Source organism: Lissotriton helveticus, assembly GCF_964261635.1.
Source record: "Lissotriton helveticus chromosome 1_1 unlocalized genomic scaffold, aLisHel1.1 SUPER_1_unloc_6, whole genome shotgun sequence".
NCBI lineage: Eukaryota > Metazoa > Chordata > Amphibia > Caudata > Salamandridae > Lissotriton > Lissotriton helveticus.
In genome coordinates this window covers 1061394-1067441 of record NW_027611703.1, presented here as the reverse complement: position 1 = coordinate 1067441, position 6048 = coordinate 1061394, and positions in this window count along the sequence as shown.

Sequence of the window (6048 nt, the reverse complement as noted above, 5' to 3'; positions counted from 1 at the left end):
GCAAGTACTCCTGCGACCGTAAGGAAGCGTCAAAAATAAACATGACATCCGAGGATGACAATGACGCAGCCCACTGAATCCACCGAGGGTGCAAAGCCTTTGAATTTGGTACACTCGCTTTCGTGACTGCCTCCAAATGAGGACAGGGTGTTACCACTAGCATGCGTTTTCCCTGTGACAGAGCACGTTCTTTCAGAATTGCCATCTGCACAGCAGTTAAAACTTTTTCCACAGTGGGAAACCGCATTTCAGCCGAAGTGTACAAGTGAGACTTGTAAGCGATAGGTACTGTGTCACCTTCATTAAAAGTGAGGTAAGTGAAACCCACCGTCCCAGGAATTATTCTTATTACCAGGTTGGTGTGGTTATCACGAGTCAGTAAATATTTAGAAGCGAGCAGATCAGCCTGCAAGGATTGCAAAATGGCTGAATGCTCAGGCAGCCAGCATGATTTTGAGAAAGTTGGTTGTATCAAAGCATACAAAGGCCTGATACGCTGGGCATATTCCGGAATGTAAGTTCTGCCGAAATTCAAAAAGCCCAGTAAAGACTGTAATTTTTTCAGTGTTGTTGGAGCGCGTAATTGTGCGCACTTCTCCAAGAAGTGAGGAGCCAAACCTCTACCTTCATTGTTGAGCTCATAGCCCAAAAACAACACTGTATGTTCAGCAATGTGCGATTTTGCAAAGTTGAATTTGTAACCCATGTCTGCGAAGTTGCAAACAAGAGAATTTACACGACACAGATGCTCCCAAATATCGTCGTCAGTGAGATATATGTCATCCACATACGAAAAAGCATCAGGGTCGAGTGCCTCCAGAATAGAGACAATTCGAGCGGTAAATACACCAGGACTATTCTTGTAGCCCATTGGAAGACGCCGGAATTGCTTTTGGACTCCAGCGCTTGTAAAACTGGTCCATTGGGAGCTAAAGCTGTCCAATCTGTGGGCATAAAAACCATTGGATATGTCAAGCGTTGTCTTGAAACGCTTACGCACGAGACTATCCACTAGGGCAGAGCCGTGGGTATTTTGTACTGCACAGTTACGGCAATGCGAGTTCAAATGCCGGTAATCCAAAACCAAACGATATGATCCGTCAGGTTTATTCACAGTAAAAAGGGGATTATTCATCGGTGACACACACGTTTCAATAACTCCCTGATATTCCAATTGTTCAAGGATTTCCGCGACGGAAGATTTTGCTTCACGCCGAATGGGATATTGAGGTTGAGGCTGCGGCTGAGACCGCAACGGAATTTCGTGGCAAGGCGACAATTTATCCCAACCACATTGGTTACGGTACAGAGCCGGCGCGAGAGCCCGAGCCCACTCTTCTGCAAAATGCTGCGCATGCTCTTTCGAGACAGTGTTCGCGAAACTGGGTAGGATTACCTCCTCCCCTCGCGGCGCCGCGAGCACAAAAGGTGGGGGCCAGTCAGCCTCCGAAAGTAAAATATCATATGTAGAAGACAGATTCTCCCAAAATACACCTTTAACGGTACGCTGTATGTCACCTTCAATCAACAGGACAATTTCATATAGTCTTTCAGGGGGAGCAAGTCTCGTATCCGCTGTTTCTATCACAACGTAGACTTCAGTCGCTGTCACCCTCAGTAGTGGACGCAGCGCCTCTCTGACTATGGTTATCTCCGCCGCGCTGTCCAGCAAGGTCAGAGCCCACGTCAGATTCCGAAGCCGCGTTCTCACTATCTGTGGCATATCGATGCGCTGTTAAGGCTGCGACTTTCTTTTTCGCAAACTGCGGACGCCTAGGCGTAGAATCCTCCTGCTTCACTGCGCCGTCCGTCTGGCGGGACTGACCACGTCCTTGTTGGCCACCACGTCCACGTCCACCCCCTCCTCCTCCACCGGTCTTCGGGGCCGATGTGTCCTGAAAGGAACGAGGAGAGCGTTGATCAGAACCCTGAAAACGATCAGGTGATTTAATCATCGCGCGGTCGCGCAAATCATAAACTTTTTCGGATGGCGCAGGAGCTAGTATTGCAGGAAAAGTACCCTGAGTCTGCATTGTCTGCTTCCCCTGTGTCTGTTTTTTAGGCCAATTTTGTTTCTTGGACTTGGGCTGGGCATCTGTCACTGCAGATTGTCCCTGTGGTTGTTTTTTCTCCTTCACTGGAAAATATTTCAGACCTCTACTTGTGCGGCCAATCGTTTTATAAGCGGCCACCACAATCTTTGCTAACTGGCGGGGTTTGTCGGCATCGGGCAGAGCAGCCAAAGCATTCGACACCTGAAAGTTAACTGCATCTCCTTTAACATTGGAGAGAATGAGATCACTTACAATCTCAAAAGAACCACACAGGCGCATACCCAATTCAACCGCTGCCTCAGGACCGTGATCATTCTGAACACGTCTAACGATTTCAGGCAGGGCAGTCATAGACGGGGTGCCGAAGCACCTTGTATAAACTGCCGCAAATGTTTTTCCCCAGCTGTCACAGTCAGCAAGTTCAGGAGTAATATCCTTCGGTAGAGTAATCGTCAACATTCTATGTTTATCAGCAGGAGTAGAATTCGGAAAAACCGCCTCCAGTTGATCAAACTTCTCCGCTAGCCAGAATGGGAAGTCATCGTTGTCAACAGGACGCGCACCAAAAACCGAATTTACCATCACTGGATTGAGACGCATTCCGCCTCGTTCCATGGGAGCGGCCGCACCTCCCTGGGGACCACCAGGAAGATGTCGACCAATGTATTGCACTAAAGCACGAATCACGGAAATGGAAACTACATGTAGCCTGCGAATTTCTGCCAGGGTACAAGCTCCGTGATTCGGGTGCGGGGTAAAGCCACCCAATGCAGGCCAATTCGTACCTGGAATAGAGAGTGGACCCAACCTCGCACGGGACAAAGAGTGGGGGAGGGCGCCATCAAACCAAACTCGATGCTGCCAATGATCAATAGGTATTTCCAATGCCCTGTAAGGCGTATATTCAGCCGGGACATCCGAGGCGGTGTAGGAGTGGTACAAACCAGAATTAGCGTCCACAGCCGGAAACGTAACCCAAGAGTAAAACAACTCGTAAGGAAACGCCGGATCTGCACTTACCACGAAAATCACAGCCATCCCATCTACTGGGACCTGGTACGTCTGAAGATGATTGCGTATCGCCACGCGACTATGCTGCGCAATAGCCACCGCTGCCGCCATCACAGAATTGGAAACAAGAAAACACAAAGAATACTTTGTAGCACAACTGGGTAGTAATTCAAAGAAACCGTTTAAGTAAGAATCAAGCTTGAATAAAGACCTATTTCAAAAAATAGGTAGGTTTCACCAACACCCCGTTTTCCGGAAACGGATGTGAAGGGGTTAAGGCATGAATGATAAACTACTCGAGTGTCATGATATAAGACCACCGAAACCGTTGGGCGCCATGTTGCAGGGTTTCTGTACTCACACAGAACTGTGCACAGAGGAGTGGAACCTCGGCAAATTAGGGTGTCCCAAAACTTACCTTAGCAACCAACTCACCCCTTACCGAGCTAGCTACAGTGTCTCATTGGACATATCAAACTTCCAATGTTTAGACAAACCAGAACATGAACTTACAGTACCTCAGGGTACGTGGGACTCATGAACACTCTTTCGTTATATTATCATTACAAACCAGAACATGGAGTAAAGAAGACACATGTGCATTTGAAATGTTTATTTACTAATGCCGTCTTCTCAGGCGCAGTATCTTAGATAATACAAGTATACTTATTATCAGTAACAAAATTATCAGCATAGTTACTAAGACATAAAAAGCGAATGGTGACAGCATGTTAACATGCTGTAATGAATAAGAGTTAACAACACTTATATCTCACCCTCCCTAACACATATATTATATTATTAGCTAAGAAGGTCTCTTTGGGTTGTTTTAGGGCGGGCCCATACCTTAGTGTCCTAGCATGAAGGAATCACATCAGCATACACCAGCTCTCTCTGCATGTGCACCGCATCAAGTGTGTTAACAATTCTCGTGCAAAGCAATATCAATCCCGCCTCAAGCCCAAGTTGGCAAAGGCTGCACTTGTGTTATGACTATGAAGGCGTGGAGATCAGACCTCATAACAATTCCATATCGTGTTGCTCCTGAAACTTCAGCACTCTCCGTGCAGACATGTTTTATTAAACAAAGCAGATATCAGAGCAATAACATATTATTCTCACATTCACCACGGCAAACTACTAGGTTGAAAGCTAAGTCAACAAATAAGGGTCGTGTGCAGAAGTTGCAAGAAAGGAAAAATGGCGTTTAAATCTCAAACGTACCTATGCTAACTTAACACGATATAGGGATATATAGGAGCTATACAACAACGTAGTTCTGCCAACTGGGCGGTACAGTCACCTAATGTCTGCGTGTCCACGACATCAGACTTGAATTCTCCATTCACCATGGTACCAGCCACGGTTGCGCAGGTCAATGAATAAGAATACTTAGATCCTATCGCCGGTTGCGCTGAACCGTCAGACTAAATGATACAATGGTAATCCTCAAGCGTGCGCATGGACAGAGGAGCAGGATGAACAAACTCATACTGTAAGAACTCCTGAGTTTGCAATGAGGGGTCAAAGATAAATGTGACATCCGGAGATGTCAACGAAGTTGCCCATTGTATCCAATTAGGATATATAACTTTCGAATTTGGTACACTGGCTTTCATCACTGCTTCAGATGCAGGATAAGGTGTAACAACCAACATGCGTTTTCCTTGTGACAGCGCTCTCTCTTTTAGAATCGCCATCTGTACAGATGTCAAAACTTTCTCGACAGAAGAAAATTGCTTTTCAGCCGAAGTGTACAAGTGTGACTTGTAAGCGATAGGAATTGTGTCTCCTTCATTAAACGTCAAGTACGTGAAACCCACGGCACCAGGCACAATTCTTATTACCAGGTTTGTAGGTTAGTGTGGTTATCATGAGTCAATAAGTACTTAGATTCAAGAAGATCAGATTTCAAAAATGGCAGAATAGCTGAATGTTCAGGCAGCCAACATGACTTGGTAAAAGTTGGTTGTATCAAAGCATATATAGGTTTGATATGCTGGGCATAATCAAGAATATAAGTACGCCCAAAATAAAAAAATCCCAGCAAGGATTGTAGTTTTTTGAGAGTTGCAGGAGACCGTAAACATGCGCATTTCTCCAGGAAGTGAGGTGCCAGACTTCTACCTTCATTGTTGAGCTCATAGCCCAGGAACAACACTGTGTACTCCGCAATGTGTGACTTTGCAAAGTTACATTTATAACCAAAGTGCGCAAACATAACTATGATGCGGTCAATGCAACACAAATGCGGCCATAATTTGTCATCCATGAGATAAATATCATCAATGTACGAGTACGCATCAGGATCAATGCCATCTAACAAAGAGACGACACCTGCGGCAAAGACGCCTGGGCTGTTTGTATAGCCCATAGCCAATCTTTTAAATAGTTTTTGTTTGCCGCCACAAGTGAACGCTGTCCATTGACTACTAACAGAGGACAGATTATAACTAAAAAAGCCATTCGATATATCTAGTTTGGTCTTAAATCTTTTTCGCACCAGACTGTCAACGAGAGCTGAACTGTGGGTGCTCTGTACCGCACATGTACGACAATGTGAATTTAAATGTCAATAATCCAAAACCAGGTAGTACGATCCATCAGGTTTGGTAACAGTGAAACAAGGATTATTCATGGGTGACACACATGTCTCAATCAAACCTTCATATTCTAATTGTTCAAGGATTTCCGCAACAGGAGCTTTAGCCTCTCGCCGCATGGGATATTGGGGTTGTGGCTGTGGCATAGACCACAATGGAATCTCATGTCTGGAAGAAAGTTTATCCCACCCGACTTGACTAAGGTACAACACAGGTGCAAGCACCAGATCCCACTCTTCTGCAAAGTTCTGTGGACTGCTCCTTGGGCACGGTGTGCAGAAAACTACGGAGGGTTATCTCATCCCCTCTTGGAGCGGCCAAAACGAAAAGCAGGGCCCAGTCTGCCTCAGTTAATAGAATGTCATATGTAGAGGTCAGAT